This window comes from Pelophylax lessonae (genome assembly GCF_965119305.1).
Source record: "Pelophylax lessonae genome assembly, chromosome: 7".
In the NCBI taxonomy this organism is placed as follows: domain Eukaryota; kingdom Metazoa; phylum Chordata; class Amphibia; order Anura; family Ranidae; genus Pelophylax; species Pelophylax lessonae.
The window spans coordinates 40,969,247-40,987,831 of NC_138774.1; the positions used below are offsets into that span (position 1 = coordinate 40,969,247).

The 18,585-nt window shown below is 44.1% G+C and overlaps 2 protein-coding genes across 2 annotated transcripts in view; both read left to right on the top strand.

Annotated features, from left to right (window-relative positions):
* Positions 1-18,585, top strand: part of LOC309559451 (class I histocompatibility antigen, F10 alpha chain-like) — a 751,751-nt gene that overhangs the window by 658,824 nt on the left and 74,342 nt on the right. The gene's annotated exons all lie outside the window — the stretch shown is intronic.
* LOC309559756 (major histocompatibility complex class I-related gene protein-like) overlaps positions 1-18,585 on the top strand; it is a gene marked incomplete at its 3' end in the record, with an annotated part of 86,016 nt that overhangs the window by 9,666 nt on the left and 57,765 nt on the right. The window lies entirely within an intron of this gene.

An 18,585-nucleotide genomic window follows, 5' to 3' on the forward strand; every position in this document is an offset into this window, starting at 1 on the left:
GGGACTTGAATCTTGTTCTGTCCGTGTTGCAACATGCTCCTTTTGAACAGATCAGGTAGATCTCGTTGTCTATGTTATCCAAGAAGGTCGCCTTTTTGGTGGCGATCACTTCGGCTCGCAGAGTGTCGGAGCTGGCAGCTTTGTCCTGCAAGTCTCCGTATTTGGTGGTTCACCTAGATAAGGTGGTCTTGCGACCTAACCCTTCTTTTCTTACGAAGAGGATTTCGGAATTTCACCTCAATGAGGACATTGTCTAGCCTTCGCTCTGCGCGAAGCCTAAACATCCGAAGGAGGTGGATTTGCACTCCTTGGATGTTGTTCGGGCGATTTGGGTTTACCTAAAATCGACTGAATCTTTTCGCAAATCGGATTCTTTATTTGCCCTTCCAGAAGGTCCTCGGAAGGGCATGGCGGCGTCGGCTTCTACCATCGCCAAATGGATCAGACAGACCATTGAACAGGCCTATACTTTGAAGGGGAAAGTTCCCCCTATGCCTGTGAAGGCGCACTCTACCAGATCTGAGTACGTCTTGGGCCTGTCATCATGGAGCTTCTGTGGCCCAGGCGTGTAAGGCGGCGACTTGGTCGACCGTTCACACCTTCACAAAATTCTACAAAGTGGATGTTCAGGCATCGGCAGATGCTTCCTTTGGCCGCAAGGTTCTTAGTGCGGCGGTTCCTTAGGGTCCCTTGTTTTTGGGGCTTTTGGCTGTTTGGGATATGTTTTTTTATCCCTAGGTTTTTTGTTTTTTCCTGGGTTGTTGCTCCTGTTGATCAAGTTTTTTTTCATGCTGCCCAGCTGGTTTCCTTCCTTTGGTAAGGTTCCTTTCTCTGATGTGGAGACTGCGTTGCCTTAGGCGCGGCTGCGTTTCCCTCCCCTCATGTTTGCACTGCTTTGGGACGTCCCCATTGTGACGAATATGAAGAGGCGGCGACTGAAAACGGAATTTTTGTAAAATCTTACCTGTAAAATTCCTTTCTCTGAGTCCTCCGACAGTCGCCGCCCCCGCCCCTCTTTTGGGGTTTGTTATGTACTCTACTGCTATTCCACTGAAACTGAGGTATGGTTACAGGAAGTAGGAGGGTATTGACTGAGGGGACCACCCCCTGGGGGTGGGATATGTTAAAAGCTTTAATATTGACATATTCTGTTGCCTAGCTACTCCTACGGAGCAAAGGTCAATTACCCCATTGTGACGAATATGAAGAGGCGGCGACTGTCGGAGGACTCAGAGAAAGGAATTTTACAGGTAAGATTTTACAAAAATTCAGTTTTTTTGAAAGAAAAAAATGTTTTCTTATTTTCTGCGAGTAATATTGAATAATTTGAATATTGAACAAAGAGCATTTTATAATTTTTTTATTAAAACATGAATATTTCTTTTCTCCACCTTGCTGTTTTTCTTGCAGGCATTTATCAGTCATTTTTTGAGGCAGGCATGACTTTTTTGGGATTAGTGTCTGGGGGGGTCTAAAAAGTGTCCCTGTGAAGTTTCAGCTCTGTAGCATGTCCAAAACCCCAAAAAATTATAATTTTTCTTATAATTTGTATTAGAACATTAATACGGCTTCTCTTCAACTGGCTTTTTTTCTTGCAGGCATTTATCGGGCATTTTTTGTGGCAGGCATGATTTTGTTTGGATTTTTGACCCCCCACACACTAAATCCAAAAAATGTCATGCCTGCCTCAAAAAAATGACTGATAAATGCCTGCAAGAAAAAAAGCAAGGCGGAGAGAAGCTGTATTCATGTTAGAATAAAAATGATAAGAAAAATGATAATTTTTGGGGGGGTTCTGGACATGCTACAGAGATGAAACTTCACAGGGACACTTTTAAGCCCCCCCCCCCCAGACACTAATCCAAAAAAAAACATGTAATTGCTCTTGAAATTTTACTTTTCCATTAATTCTTGTCTATTTTTCTTCTGACTAGGTTTCTTGCATCAGGACAGTCATTTACGTCTTTAAACCATTACTTTTTATTGGGGATCTCCACAATATCAACTACTGTTCATGACACCTGCAAGGCCATATGGGAGGAGCTAAGTCCACTTGCGATGCCTGTCCCTGATGAACATGTGTGGTTGGAAATAGCCGACGGTTTTTTGATGAAGACCCAATTCCCCAACTGCCTTGGAGCTCTTGACGGAAAACATATACGTATTAAAATGCCTCTTGGTTCAGGCTCCAGATATTTTAATTATAAAAAATATTTTCCATTGGTGTTGATGGCTATCTGTGATAGTAATTACAAATTCGTTATAGTGGATGTTGGGGCATATGGTAGCACTGCTGACTCCCGGGTGTTCAGGACATCCACAAAGGGGAAAAGGTTGTTAGACGGCCATCTAAACCTACCTGTTGACAAGCCACTGCCAGGAACATCTGGACCGGATATGCCGCACGTCTTAGTGGCTGATGAAGCATTTTCGCTCTCAAGTCATCTTTTAAGGCCATATGGCAAACATAATTTAACAACACAAAAAAGAATTTTTAACTACAGACTTAGTAGAGCAAGGAGGTATGTTGAATGTACATTTGGAATTTTAACAAGTAAGTGGCGCATTTTCCATAGTGCCATCCAACTTAACGTGGAGAATGCAGAAGAAGTGATCAAAGCATGCTGTGTGCTCCATAATATTATTCGTGATAAAGAAGGCATCAGCCTGGAAGAGGATGATGAAACACATTTGCCCTCTGTGCAATATAGTGGAGTGCGGCCAAACTACTCTGCTCTTGCTCTAAGAGAAAAATTTTCGGATTATTTTATGTGCCCTGAAGGAGAGGTTCCATGGCAGTATGCCCATATTTAATCAGTGTCAAGATTGTCAATTGCTAATTACTTTTCCTTTTGTTCAATAAAAGCATAAAAACACTTTTCCTCTCAGTAAAATTATTTTTATTTAACATCAAAAATAATCAACAACACCATAAGTGCAAACATGTATTTAGAACAGAAACACAATTTGAGTGCAAGGTGTCTAGCAACACAACATTAACATGTTAAGAGACACAGACATATTATAATAGATTGATACATTACAGGTCATGATAGTAGGGACTAGGGGAACCGAATTGAGTAGAAGCTTGGGATGAAGTAAATGAGTGGGCCTGGGAACTGAAAGAGTCAAGTGAGCTTGGGGGGTTTGGCTGGCTGCTGGGGGTGTTTGGTTGGCTGCTGGAGGGGTTTGGCTGGCAACTGGAGGGGTTTTGCTGGCTGCTGGAGGGGTTTGGCTGGCTAAAAGATGGTAGGTGACTCGGGGGTCCAAATGTTGGGAGGTTAGGGGTTGTGGGTCTGTAATACGGCTGCATTGGGTTAGCATGGGGGTATGCCTGATACCCATACCCATGATGGGCAGATGGGTTGGATGTATGGTGGTACGGCCTGGGTGGTATATTGAAGTCTGGCAGGGGTTCCCCAGCTAGTGCAGACCTTACACACGCAATGGTGACATTGGTGAGTATCATTGACCAGTTTGGTGTGACTTCAATTAATATTTCATCCCACAGTTGACTTTTACTTATTCTGTCACTGTACTCTGTACAGTTTTTATCCCATAGCCCTAGCCTGGCATGAACCAGCTGGATTAGGCGTTCATGGGAGACGTCTCGAGCCATTGCAGTGGTGGATGACACAACTTGAGATTAAAGACTGTACTTGTTCATGTACTGGGGTGTGGTGTGGATGTCACTTCCTGGACAAATAGACCACTACCTGGGTCAAAGGGTACATGTAAATACTGTATTTTTTGTGCAAAATAAAACGGATCTGAGCGGAGCGGATGTCCTCCGCTGACATCCGTTTTTCATCAGTTCCGTTTATTAAACTGATGAAAAAATAGGGTTCTCCTCCATCCGAAAAAAAGGACATTAACGGAACGGACCAAAAACGGATGTCAGCGGATGTACATCCGCTAACGTCCGTTAGCCCATTGGCATGCATTATGTCCGTTTTTCATCCGCAAACGGATGCGGTGAAAAACAGACATACGGAACGTCCGTGTGAAAGGACCCTTAGGCTGCTGGTGTGAATGGGTTCCAATCTTCTATAAAATGTGTAATGTATTCTCCACAATCATTTATCTTTCTATCATTTTTATTATAGTAGAAGATGGGATCTCATCCCTTGTACAGGACAAGTCATAGTGTGGGTACTTAGTGTTATCACTAGGGTTGGTGTCACCCGGTGCAGTAAAACATGGTGTCACCCCCTCACCTCCACCAACTATAATCACCCCTCAGTACAGACCCCGCTCTCCACTAATAATGACCCCCCTCTGCCAGTACAGACCCCCCCAGTAAATAATCCCTCTACACTAAGTATTGGCCCCTTCTGTCAGTACAGACCCCCCCTCAGCACAGACTCCCCTCCCTCAGTACAGACCCCCTTCACCAAGCATAGTCCCCCTCATTACAGACCCCCCCTTTCCAATAAGTAAAGACCCCCCCTAGAGCGGCACAATTCTGGATAAAATGAGAGTCACGATTTCTTTGTTAAGAATAAAGACAGGGCCATCTTACTGAATTAGCAGGCTGGGCAGTTGCCCAGGGGCCCCTCTTGCCCAGGGGGCCCCACCTGCCCCCAACAACCCAGCCCCAGCCAAGCATTAGACCTGATTCCCATGTGCATCCTGCTGTGAACTTAGCAGGTGACAAGCGCCTGTCGGCCCTGCGCTGCTGTCAGGCCACTTGGGCCATGGAGGGAGAGCCCATAACTGCAGGAATGCCTGTCCACCTCCACAGGACCAGGCGCACACAGGACAGTCAAGTCTGCCTCCCGTCCATGTGTGTGTGACTCAGCCGCCAAACTTGGAAGCTGTCATTAGCCTGGCACTGCTGTACCAATAAATATCCCCTTATCGATAATTTGCATTTTTATTCTCGTGGGTGATTGTGTAGGCGGGGCCCTGGTGCACTGCATTGCCCGGGGCCCTTTAATGCTCTTAAGATGGCACTGAATAAAGATCACGATTCTCAGTGTAACATCATCTTTTACATTATACAAAAAATTGGGGTAACTTTACTGTTTAGCTTTTTTTTTAATTCATTAAATTGTATTTTCCCCCAAAAAACTGCGTTTGAAAGACTTCTGCGCAAAAACCGTGTGACATAAAAGATTTCAACTATCGCCCTTTTATTCTCTAGGGTCTCTGCTAAAAAAATATATATATATATAATATATATAATATATATATATATATATATATATATATATATATATTCAAATAGAGAGTGTGTTTGTATTATAGAATTATAAACAAAAGGTACCACATCCCTAATCTGTATAAGATATATACTGGGAAAGATATCCCAAAGGATGAAACCCACAGCTAGAACCTGAGGTGTGCAGGTAAGTGCTGGGGTGAAAGGACAAAAGAAAAACCAGAGTGTGAGTAAGAGAAGAGAATAGAAGAGGGGAGAAGAAAAGGGGGAAGGGGAGGAAAAAGGAAGAAGATGAAAAAGGGGGAGGGAAAGAAAGGGGAAAGTAAAAAGGGGAAGGAAGAGGGGAATGGAACAGGGGGGGGGGGGGGGGGGGCAGGAACCAAGGAAGGATAGGGCAGGGAAAAAGGGAGACAAATGAAGATAGGAAGGAAAATGGGAGGGCTAGTGGGACTTTTAAGGTACCAGATAATTCAAAATGATTGATACATGGTTAAAAACTAGAAATATTTATTAACATGACATCTTTAAAATCAAAAACAAATAATACAACATTGATACATGTATTTTGACATATACAAGAAGAACAAAGTGTGAGACATAAGGCAGTAAATAAATGATGAAGATGAGTGGGTCCAATGATGAACATCAGACCAATCCCGACATGTTTCGCGGGCAACAGTGCACCGCTTCTTCAGGGGAATAAGAACATATCAGTGTACAGTGCCTGTATAATACAGCGACAACAAACATTTGTTATTAGTTCAAATACATATATGTATAACATCAAACATAAAGTGCATGCCAATATGGAACATCAAGATGCATCCAAGACCGCCACCATAGAGAGATCCACTACCAGACCAGTTGGATAGAAAACTCCCCAAGGAAAACGTCTCACCCGCGGATGTGGAGAGGCATATGAGGTAGGATAAAGATGTAAGTATAGTAAACTGAAAAAACCTCCACCGCCAAGAAGAGGAGGAAGGCAATAAAGAAAAACCTGTATATAAGGCTAGCATATATACCTTATTCAGTGTCTGAAATAGACACGTTTATATAGTCAAAAATGAGCGGGGTTAAAAGCAGGAGGTATCAAGTATGGTGGCCAAGTTGGAAACCAACCACGCGGGGTAATGATCTGTTGGGATGGAAATCAAAAAGTATACCTGTAATCCAGAATCAATAAAGTGTATCTCCATTAGGTGATTGGAAAAAATGGGTGGAAGGGAGCTTTACCTGCAAAATGGAAGATAAGCCCTTCCTGGTAAGGATAGGTAGCTTGAGATCTAGATAGAGCCCAAGTATGGGCTATTATACTTGTATCGCTCGGTCAGGGAGGGAATAAGACCAGCCGTCAAAGACTTCTATATAACATTACCGAAGAGATGAAAAAATTCAGGAGTTAGAGAACCCATCTATCACCAAGTAACAAATGCACCAATGTAGTCCGAAATTCTTACCCGCGTGGGACCGCCATACCCACACACGCCAACTCCTGAGTGAGTGAATGATGCGTTTGATCCCACCTAATATGGCTCTCAACCCGACGCCACGCTGCGCATGACGTCATGCGCAACGTGGGCGGGTCAGGTCCTCAACTGCGCGCGCATCTGGGGAGGCGCATGCGCAGTGTCGTTCTGATCGGGCCACAGACGGCAGCCCGGAAACGGCCACAACAGCGCCGGACAGAGAGGAAACATCCGGCCAGCGATGTGTGAGAGGACCACACATCCGCTGGGACGTCTGGGGAGCACACCACCCAGTGGTCAGAGGGGAAATCACAAGGGTGGATAACGTTCTGGATGCAATTCGGTTACCAAAAAGATCATGGCATGCATATGCAGAAAAACACCAATAGACACAATTAAGAAATAGGATGATAGCAAAAAACACCTATTAACATTTATGTAGAATATAGGGTTACAATCCTAAATGTGAATAATCGTTATAGAAGAAACTTATAGGGAACAAGAAGTCCCCCTTAGTTTCTACAAATGGATACCCTGTTATGGAGTACAGAAATCCTCCAACACATGGGAAAATTAACACCACAAAAGTAAGAAATATCGTAATTTTAAATGCTGCAGCAATTAAGGATATAAAATCTCGGAGAGACACAAACTCAGGAATTTAAATATAGAAAAAAGCAGTGTTTCCAATAATTGGAATAACTGACAAACTTACCATTCTCCAAAGTCACATCTGCGGTGTCGCAGGAAGTGGATGGTCCAGGAACATATTGTGGGCAAAGTGAAGGCATGGACGCCCAGCAACTCACATCAATCGGACTCAAGGGTATTCCAGAAATATAGATAGAAAAGGAGGAGGAAAGGGAAATAGGGCAATGGGGAAAAAACCTTTTTAGCCCAGAAATGGTTTATAAGTCAAAACCTCGTTGATCCCAGGAGGTATAATAGCCTCTAGGGATTCTATCCAATACGATTCCCTTTGTAGGATTCATTTGTCCCAGTTTCCCCCACGGGGATCCTGGGGGATGACCTCCAAGACAAAGAACGAAACCATAGAGTTATCATACTTATGGCAGAATGCTATGTGACGTGTGACGCTCGTTTGTATGGTACCTCCCTCAGAATGATAAATATGGTCATCTATGCGCTTGCTCAATTTCCGAATGGTTTTGCCGACATAAAATGCCCCACAGCGACAACTCATGAGGTAAATGACCCCCTGAGTGTCGCAGTCGGCATAATGTCTGGACTGAAACCATTTCCCACTGGGCAAGCGGATACCTGTTCCAACTTTTACCCAAGGGCATTTGTCACAAGACCCACAGCGGTATGTACCTTTTTGGGGACCTGCATAGGTAGATTCTTTGATATAATGACTTTTAGTTAAACAGTCCCTGAGGGACATTGATCGTCTAAATACCAGACTAGGTCTAGCACTTAGATATTTGTGAAGGGTAAAGTCTTGAGTAAGAATCGGCCAATGACGTTTCAGGATCTTTCGCAAAACATCATCGTGTGCAGAGTACGTGGTAATAAACCTGACACTTTTATCATCTTTTTTTGAGGTGGTTTTGTATAGCAAATCAGCTCTCGAATAGGTAATGGCCCTATTGTAAGCCTTCCTGAGCAACGTCTTAGAATATCCTCTGGCAAGGAGTCGCTCACGAATCAGGCCAGCTTGGACATAAAACCTGGCCTCCGTGGAACAATTCCTGCGGAGCCTTAAATATTGGGCATAAGGGATACTTGCGATCAAGGGGGCGGGATGGGCACTTGCTGCGCTAAGAATGGTATTGCCCGCGCTCGGTTTGCGATAAAGGTCCGTATCAATGAGGCCATCTGGGGAGAGGCTGATGTTCAGGTCGAGAAACGAGATTGAATGCCTGTCATGCGTATGGGTAAATTTGAGATTTAAATTGTTGTTATCAATAGCTTTCAAAAAAAGTGAAAGTTCATCTACTGTACCTGTCCATATGATCAACAGATCATCAATGAACCTGTACCAAATTAAAATGTGAGACATCCATTGTTCCATTCTCTCATCTGAAAAGACCAGCCTCTCTCAGGCACCCAAATATAAATTGGCATAAGAGGGAGCGCAGCAAGTGCCCATAGCCACCCCCTGGACCTGCAAGTATGTTTGTTCCAAAAAGATAAAATAGTTTCTCGTGAGAATAAATCTTAGCAACCGGAGGACAAAGTCCATCAAAGGCCAGGTTCTATAATCCTGTTCCTTGAGGAAAGATTCGGCCATCCGGATGCCCTGGTCGTGCGGGATACTGGAGTATAATGCCTCAATATCAATTGCTACAAGCAGGGCATCCGGAGGGACCTGAATCTCCTCAAGGTGTTTAAGAAGATCAGTAGTATCCCTAATGTAGGACGGGAGTGCAAGGACATGAGGAAGTAAAAATGAGTCCACAAATTTTCTGGCGTGCTCCGTGAGCGACTCGTTGCCAGAGACAATTGGTCTACCAGGGGGGTGCACAAGGCTCTTGTGCACCTTGGGCAAGGTATAAAAAGTGGGAGTTTTCGGATGTTTGTTGGACAGAAAGTTATACGTATCCCTGTCTATAAGGCCCTGGGTAAAGGCCTCAAAGCACAGGGATCTGTATTCACAAATGAAGTCCTTAATACAATCAGGCTCAATGGGGAGGTACCATTCCCGATTGCATAAGACTTCTAAACACATGGTTTCGTACTGGGGGGGAGACATAACAACTATGTTGCCCCCTTTATCTGATTGTTTTATAAGAATATCTTTATTGTTTTGAAGTGAAGATAAAGCATTGTTGTATAGATCTGGAAATTTTTCTGATTTAGGTTTGAAAACCTTTTTTGAGGAAATTTGGGAAATAGGAGGGGGAAGGGTTTCATCAGGTGAATCCATCAAATCAATGATGGATACAACTTCCGTGTTGCCTTCTTCATATAGTAAGACTAGGTCTTTGATAGCCCGGCTCTCAGCCATGGTAAAGTGCTTGGTCTGTTCGGCCAGTTGTTTTTCTAAATTTTTTTGTTTCCTATCTTCATCGAACATAAACTTGAAAGTAAGATTTCTTGCAAAAAGATGCAAGTCTTTTATGGTTTCAGAAGTATCAATAGCCCTGGAGGGGCAAAAGCCTAAACCCAGACCAAACACTTGTTCCTGGACAGGGGTCAAGTCAATCGAGGTTAGGTTAATAATATTAAGTCTATTTGAGGAATTGGTATGTGTATTGAAATTGTTTAAGTTGTTTTGGGTTTCACATACATGTTTAGGTTGCCCTGTTTGGTGTTCCTGGGTGTTTGGGGGGTGGGTAGCTCTAAAAAACCGTCATCCGATGTGGCGGATGCGGAATCACTAGTGTTCAAGGGGAGTGAAGTGTTTCTAGCTAATACTTTCTGTAGTGTGGGAGCTATGTTAGATAAATTAGTGGATGTGTTTAGATTGGCGAGTGTATCAGGTTTTTTCTTATTTTGACTCGAGGGTAAAGTGGGTGAGGGACCAGCACTGCCTCGTCCTCGTTTCTGGGCCTTGGTGCGTTTGTTAGGGGCTGGTGGACCTGATCGTGATGTTCGTGATTTGTGCGAAAGGGAACTAGCCAAGCTAGAATCAGATTCTAAGTTATCATCCGTGGTTTCTGCGTGATTAACCGGTTGCCGACCGCCGCACGACTATATACTGCGGCGGTCAGCCCCGGCCAGGCAGAGTGACGTATCGGTACGTCACTCGCCTGTCACTGACTTGCGAGCCTATAGCGAGCGGGCGCGCGCCCGCCGAGGCGCGCGCCCGCCGCGGCTTGTTCACAGGCAAGTCAGTGCGTGTGACCGGCGGACTCGATGTCCGCCAGTCACACTGCGATCGCTTCTGTGAAGGGAGAAAGACAGAGCAGCTTGTGTAAACAAGCTGCCTGTCAGTTCTCCCTGTGTAAAAGTAAAGATCTGACCGTTCTACTATGTAGAACGGTTGATCTTTGCTTTTACACCAATAGCAATGTCCCTACACAGTAGAAAGCACGCCCCTAGGACACACTTAACCCCTCCCTGTCCAATAAAGTTAACCCCTTCCCTGCCAGTGTCATTTTTGCAGTAACAGTGCATATGTATAGCACTGATTACTGCAGTAATGTCACTGGTAACCCCAAAAGTGTCAAAAATGTCAGTCAAGGGTCCGATCTGTCCGCCGCAATGTCGCAGTACCGAAAAAAAAATCGCAGATCGCCGCCATTACGCGTTAAAAAAAAAAACACCAAAAATGACAAAAATCTTTCTCTTTGTTAGTAAACGCGATAACTTTTGCGCAAACCAATCAAAATACGCTTTTTGCGATTTTTTTTACCAAACATAGGTAGCATAAAACAAATTGGCCGAAAAATGTTAAAAAATTTTGATTTTTACTTTTTTTTTTGGGGAATTTCATATAAAAAAATGTGAAAAATATTGTTATTTTTGCAAAATTTACGCTCTTTTTTTGTTTATAGCGCGTGATCAAAAAATCGCACAGGTGATCAAATACCACCAAAAGAAAGCTCTGTTTGTGGGAAAAAAAGGACGTCAAATTCGTTTAGGTACAGCGTCGCACGACCGCGCAATTGTCCGTTAAAGTCACGCAGTAAAAAATCGCAAAAAAAACCCTGGTCCTTTAGCAGCCAAATCCTCCGGGGCTTAAGTGGTTAATAGTGCGTGTTCGGTGTGTGCGTGTGAGACGGGTTTTGAAATTCCATTTATAGGCATAGCCTTCATTGAAGGCTTGTTTGTCTTTTTGGAATTTAACTTGTTTTTTATGAATAATTTCTTTATTCATAACCTCTAGTTTAGCCTTCACTTCTGTCCAGGCTGGAGCAAAGTTGGGGGCCTCAAAGACCTGTTTGTATTTAATATTTTTTTTGATCTATTTCAGTATCTAATGCTGTCATATCCACCTTATACTGGATCACGAGTGATTTCATCAAGTCTTGACTACATGTATTGAGTATACTCTCCCATTCTTTCTTGAAAGTCTCCGATTGTTTTCCAACTTGGCCGCCATACTTGATACCTCCTGCTTTTAACCCCGCTCATTTTTGACTATATAAACGTGTCTATTTCAGACACTGAATAAGGTATATATGCTAGCCTTATATACAGGTTTTTCTTTATTGCCTTCCTCCTCTTTTCTTGGCGGTGGAGGTTTTTTCAGTTTACTATACTTACATCTTTATCCTACCTCATATGCCTCTCCACATCCGCGGGTGAGACGTTTTCCTTGGGGAGTTTTCTATCCAACTGGTCTGGTAGTGGATCTCTCTATGGTGGCGGTCTTGGATGCATCTTGATGTTCCATATTGGCATGCACTTTGTTTGATGTTATACATATATGTATTTGAACTAATAACAAATGTTTGTTGTCGCTGTATTATACAGGCACTGTACACTGATATGTTCTTATTCCCCTGAAGAAGCGGTGCACTGTTGCCCGCGAAACATGTCGGGATTGGTCTGATGTTCATCATTGGACCCACTCATCTTCATCATTTATTTACTGCCTTATGTCTCACACTTTGTTCTTCTTGTATATGTCAAAATACATGTATCAATGTTGTATTATTTGTTTTTGATTTTAAAGATGTCATGTTAATAAATATTTCTAGTTTTTAACCATGTATCTATCATTTTGAATTATCTGGTACCTTAAAAGTCCCACTAGCCCTCCCATTTTCCTTCCTATCTTCATTTGTCTCCCTTTTTCCCTGCCCTATCCTTCCTTGGTTCCTGCCCCCCCCCCCTGTTCCGTTCCCCTCTTCCTTCCCCTTTTTACTTTCCCCTTTCTTTCCCTCCCCCTTTTTCATCTTCTTCCTTTTTCCTCCCCTTCCCCCTTTTCTTCTCCCCTCTTCTCTTCTCTTACTCACACTCTGGTTTTTCTTTTGTCCTTTCACCCCAGCACTTACCTGCACACCTCAGGTTCTAGCTGTGGGTTTCATCCTTTGGGATATCTTTCCCAGTATATATATATATATATATATATATATATATATATATATATATATATATATATATACATATATATATATAAATATAATGTTTGGGGGTTCTAAGTAATTTTCTAGCAAAAATACTGATTTTAACTTGTAAGCAACAACTGTCAGAAAAAGGCTTAGGCATGAAAGGGTTAAACTGACCTCCCTTAGGCCTCATGCACACAGGGCATCATAAAAACGAGCCCCAAAGCTGTTTCTTGACGCCAGGAAAAAGCAGCTGTAAAAACGTGCTTTTAGTAGCTTTTTCCATTTGCGTTATTGCACGTTTGGCCACGTCGCTTTTAGCAGCGTTTTTTCTGCCTCCATTCTAAATCAATGGTTCCCTATGTGAGCCTATTGATTTGAATGGAAGGCAAACCGCAAGTCGGATCAGGATGATCCGACTTGTGGTGCGACTTGCGCTGTGAGAATCTTGAGGGGGAACTCCACGCCAATATGGGGAAAAAAACGGCGTGGGGTTCCCCCCAGGTTCCAAACCAGGCCCTTCGGGTCTGCTATGGAATTTGAGGGTAGCCCCACGCCGAAAAAATGGCGTGGGGTCCCCCCCAAAATCCATACCAAACCCTTATCCGAGCATGCAGCCCGGCAGCCCAGGAAAGGGGAGGGGACGAGCGAGCGGCCCCACCCCCCTGGACCATACCAGGCCACACGATCTCAACATGGGGGGTGTGAGTGCTTTGGGGCAGGGGGGGTCTCTGCTCCCCCCACCCCAAAGCACCTTGCCCCCATGTTGATGAGAACAAGGGCCTCATCCCCACAACCCTGGCCGGTGGTTGTGGGGGTCTGTGGGCAGGGGGCTCATCGGAATCTGGAAGCCCCCTTTGACAAGGGGAGCCCCCCCAGATCCCGGACCCCCTCCCTATGTGAATGGGTATGGGGTACATTGTACGTCGGTGATATAAGGGGGCGTGGCCTTCCGATGACGTCACCAGGAGGCCACGCCCCTAATGGCTATATAATAGGCTGCAGAGACCGGAGACCGGCATAATCACCGGGACAGCGTCGGAGGAGGACCGGAGGAAGAAGACCAGAGGAGGCAAAAGAGCAGAAGCTAAAGAGCAGAAGAGGGGAGAAGAGCGGAGAGGAGAAGACCAGAGTGGGGCTACCCTCAAATTCCATACCATACCAGACGCCGTTTTTTTTCAGATGCCGTTTTTTTTTGGCGTGGAGTTCCCCCTCAAGATTCTCACAGTGCAAGTCGCACCGCAAGTCGGATCATCCTGATCCGACTTGCGGTGCGCCTTCCATTCAAATCAATAGGCTACCATAGGGAACCATTGATTTTGAATGGAAGAAAAAAAACGTATAACGTGGCTTAACGCACCTTAAGCAACGTTATTCAGCCTTTTGCAGCGTCAGGCGTTTTTACAGCTTGACGCTGCAGCTCCAGAATGCACTGGTCCTGGGGTTTTTTTGCAGCTATTAAACGCCTATGCCATTTGGAGCTCCTAAAAGCTCTATGTGTGCATGAGGCCATAGAATAACATGGATGGGCGTTCTGCAGCTGCAAAAAAAAATGTCTGACGCTGCTAACAGCAGCTCCAAAAACGTCCAGTGTGCATGAGGCCTTATAGACGGAAGTTCATTCCTTTGATCTAAAAGAAGGAAATTATACATTGTGTTTATAGTTATCTCGCAGCCTGCTAGTATACTCCGCTTTTTAACTTTTACCTACAGGTAAGCCCTATAATAAGGCCTATAACAAGGCTTACCTGTAGGTAAAATAAATATCTCTTAAACCTGCAAGTGACACCCAGAAGAGACACCGAAGGAACATGACAGCTCCCTCAGCGGTGTCCGGGGCGACCGTGTGGGGGCTTTGTTCTAAGGTATTTCATAATGTGTTAGTCTGCGATGCATACCAGCACATTATGCCATTGTCCTGGATAAAACCGCTTTAACAATGTTGATCATTTGCTGGATGCACTTTTTTTTTTTTTTAAACATGTACAGTTGTGTTCAAAATTATTCAACCCCCCAATGCTGTAAAGGGTTTTAGGGAATTTAGTGTACATTTGTAATTGTATTCATAATGAAATCCTACAAGGACTTCTTAAAGAACCATATGCAACTAAAATGACATCAATTGGTTTTGTAATACAGTAGTAAATGTTTATTTTGTGAATTCTTCATTGACACAATTATTCAACCCCTTAAAGACTACCACTCTGAAGAACAGAGGTTCATTGAAGTGTTTTCAATCAGGTATTGAAAACACCTGTGGATGTCAGGGAGCAGCAATAAAGCGTAATAAGCACCAATTAGGCAGCTTTAAAATAACTGTGATACTCCGCTCCTTCTAGACATTTACTGGTGTGGTTACAAACATGGTGAAGTCAAGAGAATGGTCCAGGAAGACAAGAGAAGAGGTGATTACTCTTCACAGGAAGGGCAATGGCTAAGGGAAGATTGCAAAGATGTTAAACATACCAAGAGACACCATAGGAAGCATCATTCGCAAATTCAAAGCAAAGGGCACTGTTGAAACGCTACCTGGTCGTGGCAGAAAGAAGATGCTGACCTCGACTGCTGTGCGCTACCTGAAGCGTAGAGTGGAGAAAAGTCCCTGTGTGACTGCTGAGGAACTGAGAAAAGATTTGTCAGATGTGGGTACTGAAGTTTCTGCTCAGACAATACGGCGCACACTGCGCAATGAAGGCCTCCATGCCAGAACTCCCAGGCGCACCCCCTTGCTGTCTCCAAAGAATAAGAAGAGTCGACTGCAGTATGCCAAAAGTCATGTGGACAAACCACAGAAGTTTTGGGATGGTGTTCTGTGGACTGATGAAACAAAATTAGAACTGTTTGGGCCCATGGATCAACGCTATGTTTGGAGGAGGAAGAACAAGGCCTATGAAGAAAAGAACACCTTGCCTACTGTGAAGCATGGCGGGGGGTCACTCATGCTTTGGGGGCTGTTTTGCCTCTGCAGGTACAGGGAAGCTTCAGCGTGTGCAAGGTACCATGAATTCTCTTCAGTACCAGGAGATATTGGATGACAATGTGATGCAGTCCGTCACAAACCTGAGGCTTGGGAGACGTTGGACCTTTCAACAGGACAATGATCCCAAGCATACCTCCAAGTCCACTAGAGCATGGTTGCAGATTAAAGGCTGGAACATTTTGGAGTGGCCATCACAGTCACCAGGCTTAAATCCGATTGAGAACCTCTGGTGGGACTTAAAGAAAGCAGTTGCAGTGCACAAGCCTAAGAATGTGACTGAACTGGAGGCTTTTGCCCATGACGAATGGGCGAAGATACCCGTAGATCGCTGCAAGACACTTGTGTCAAGCTATGCTTCACATTTAAAAGCTGTTATAACTGTAAAAGGATGTTGTACTAAGTACTAAGATTGAATGTCACTTGGGGGTTGAATAAAACTGATAATGATGTGAGCACAGAAAAGACATTTGTGGTTATTTCACTATAAATATTATGTTATATTTGTCTGACCTACAGGTGCCTCTTTGATTTAATTGTAAGCAGGATGACTGAATGATCAAAATCAATGTCAAACTGGCCAAAACAATCAATTTCAGTGGGGGTTGAATAATTTTGAATACAACTGTAAATGAGCAGAGAACGGCTCTGTAAGAATCGAGGAAATGCTGTTTTAAGATTGTGGGGGGGGGGGGGGTGAATCAGGATCACAAATCTTTAATGAGTAGTCGTGAGACCCCCCTCCACTAAATATAGACCCCCCCCCCGCAAGTATAGTCCCCCCTCAGTATAGACCGCCCTTCCTCAGTATAGACTCCCTACACCAAATCTAGTCCCTCTCAGTACAGACCCCCCTCCCTTAGTACAAACCCCCATCAGTATAGATCTTCCTTCCCCTTATGCACCTGGGCAGCTCGGTGTGCAGCCACTCCCCCACTGAGAGTTGCTTGCTCAGACTTTCACGCCCTGGGCAGCGGGCCTGTGACAGGAGGCAGCCGCAGCAGTGAGACTGAGGAGTCCCACTCAGGGCTAGCATGGCTCTGGCATGTTCTGGCTGAAAAGAGCCCTTACCTCGGGACCCAGGACCCTCCGCTATTCTCGGGATGGTGTCACCCCTCGGTGGGTATCACCTGGGTGTGGGCTGAACCCCCATAGCGATGCCACTGTGGACACTCATTGATAAGAAGTGTCAGGATTAGGCACACCTGGGACCCATTTACACCATAGAGGTTTCCCGGAAGCTGCATGTTGGCTTGGATTGTAATGGTTTCGGAACCTCAATCAGGTTCAAAATAGATTCCTTGCTGCTGGATCTGATTAGATAGGTAATTAGAGTGCATGCACGAGGATATCATAGACTGACGCATTGTTCAGGTAAATGATACTTCTTGTTTATTCCTAATGGACAGCCTATTATATAGTTAGTAGGCGGTGTCATATGTTAGTACGTCATAAGCATAATATTAGCATAATACTGATTATTTGCAGCTTTCTGATTAGTCAGGTCCATTACAAGGTGGTCCCCTTTGAGTTTATGAATGTTATCTTCTCTTGAAGGCACTGTGCCAAGGATCCATCTTTCTTCTAACATTCCATCGTCGGTGGTGGTGGTGGTGGTGGGGGGGGGGGGGGGTGTATCTAGTAACGGCCATTTTGAGTAAGGAAGACAGAAAAAGAAATGTACATGTATAGAAAAATAGACATTTTGCTTAATTCACAAGTGTTCATCACATTCCTTCACAGGATGAGGCCGGATCCACACTAAAAAGACTCGGGGACATTTCACACTATGTGTGGTGACCGCATGGTAAAACTTCTGTCACTGCAGGGAGACACCGGAGACAATTGTTTCCTAAGTGTCCCATTCTCACTGCAACACAGGCTACCCCTGTACTGCAACATGCTGCATTTTACTGCACCACACCGACCCAAATTACACTGCAATCACAATTCATTCCAATGCATCGTGCCGCCTGACATTGCAGAGAATGAAGTGTATATTTTGTACACTTTAAATGAAACTGGTGCAATAAAAAGGGACAGCGTGCTGCGCTGAATCATGCACCACACTAGCCAGTGGGCAATGCAGCGCGGGCAGAACATTGAATCACTCTGGTTGCTCTGCGATTTAGCATTGTACATGTGTGAATTCACCCTTACAGAAATTAGACATTTTATAACTCATCTTTATGTTTTAGTGCTCTTCTGTATTGCTTTATTTTACATGTTGTTGCAAACAAAATAAAGAATAAAAAACGCACTGTAAGGCTCGGGTCACACTACTGCAATCTGATTTTGATCTGATTTCAGTACGATTGCAATTTTCTTGTGTTTTGGATGTGATTTGCATATTGAATGGGGAAAAAATGCGCTGTTATTCACATCAAAGTAGTACAAGAACCTTTTACAAAATCGCACCACACAGAGTTGCATTGATGTGAATGATTTCCATTGTCATGCAATTCTGTGTGATTTAGGTTGGATGTGAAATTGCACGTGTGATACAGGCCTAAAACAGAGCGCAATTTACTGCACCATACTCACCATTATTCTTCTATTACATTCAGCTGTTGGGAGTTATTGCATGCAATCCCACCATTTATTATCATAAATTGTCCCTCAGTGATTGCAAGCTCTGTGTGTGCAACCATCTGCACACTCATAGGGCCACAATGCAGGAGTACGGCAAGGATTTATCTCTGCTCTTTACTTTCATAAATCACTATAAGTGTCCGTCTCTCTGTACAGCAGGTATAATAAAGCTGCAATGCTGCCAATTGTATAATGTTACTGTCATACATCATTGTGACACTACAAGACCCAATCCCTCTTCCCAGTACTCCCCCCCCCCCCCCCCCCATGGTATTGTACTGGGACAGGACTGGCTGCCATTACATCATACATGATGGTGAGTGGAGATCAGAGATAAATGGAATGACAGTTCATAGATGGGATTGTTGTATTTAATAATAAATTCATATCATCTTTATCACATTGGAGGGATTATTTCAG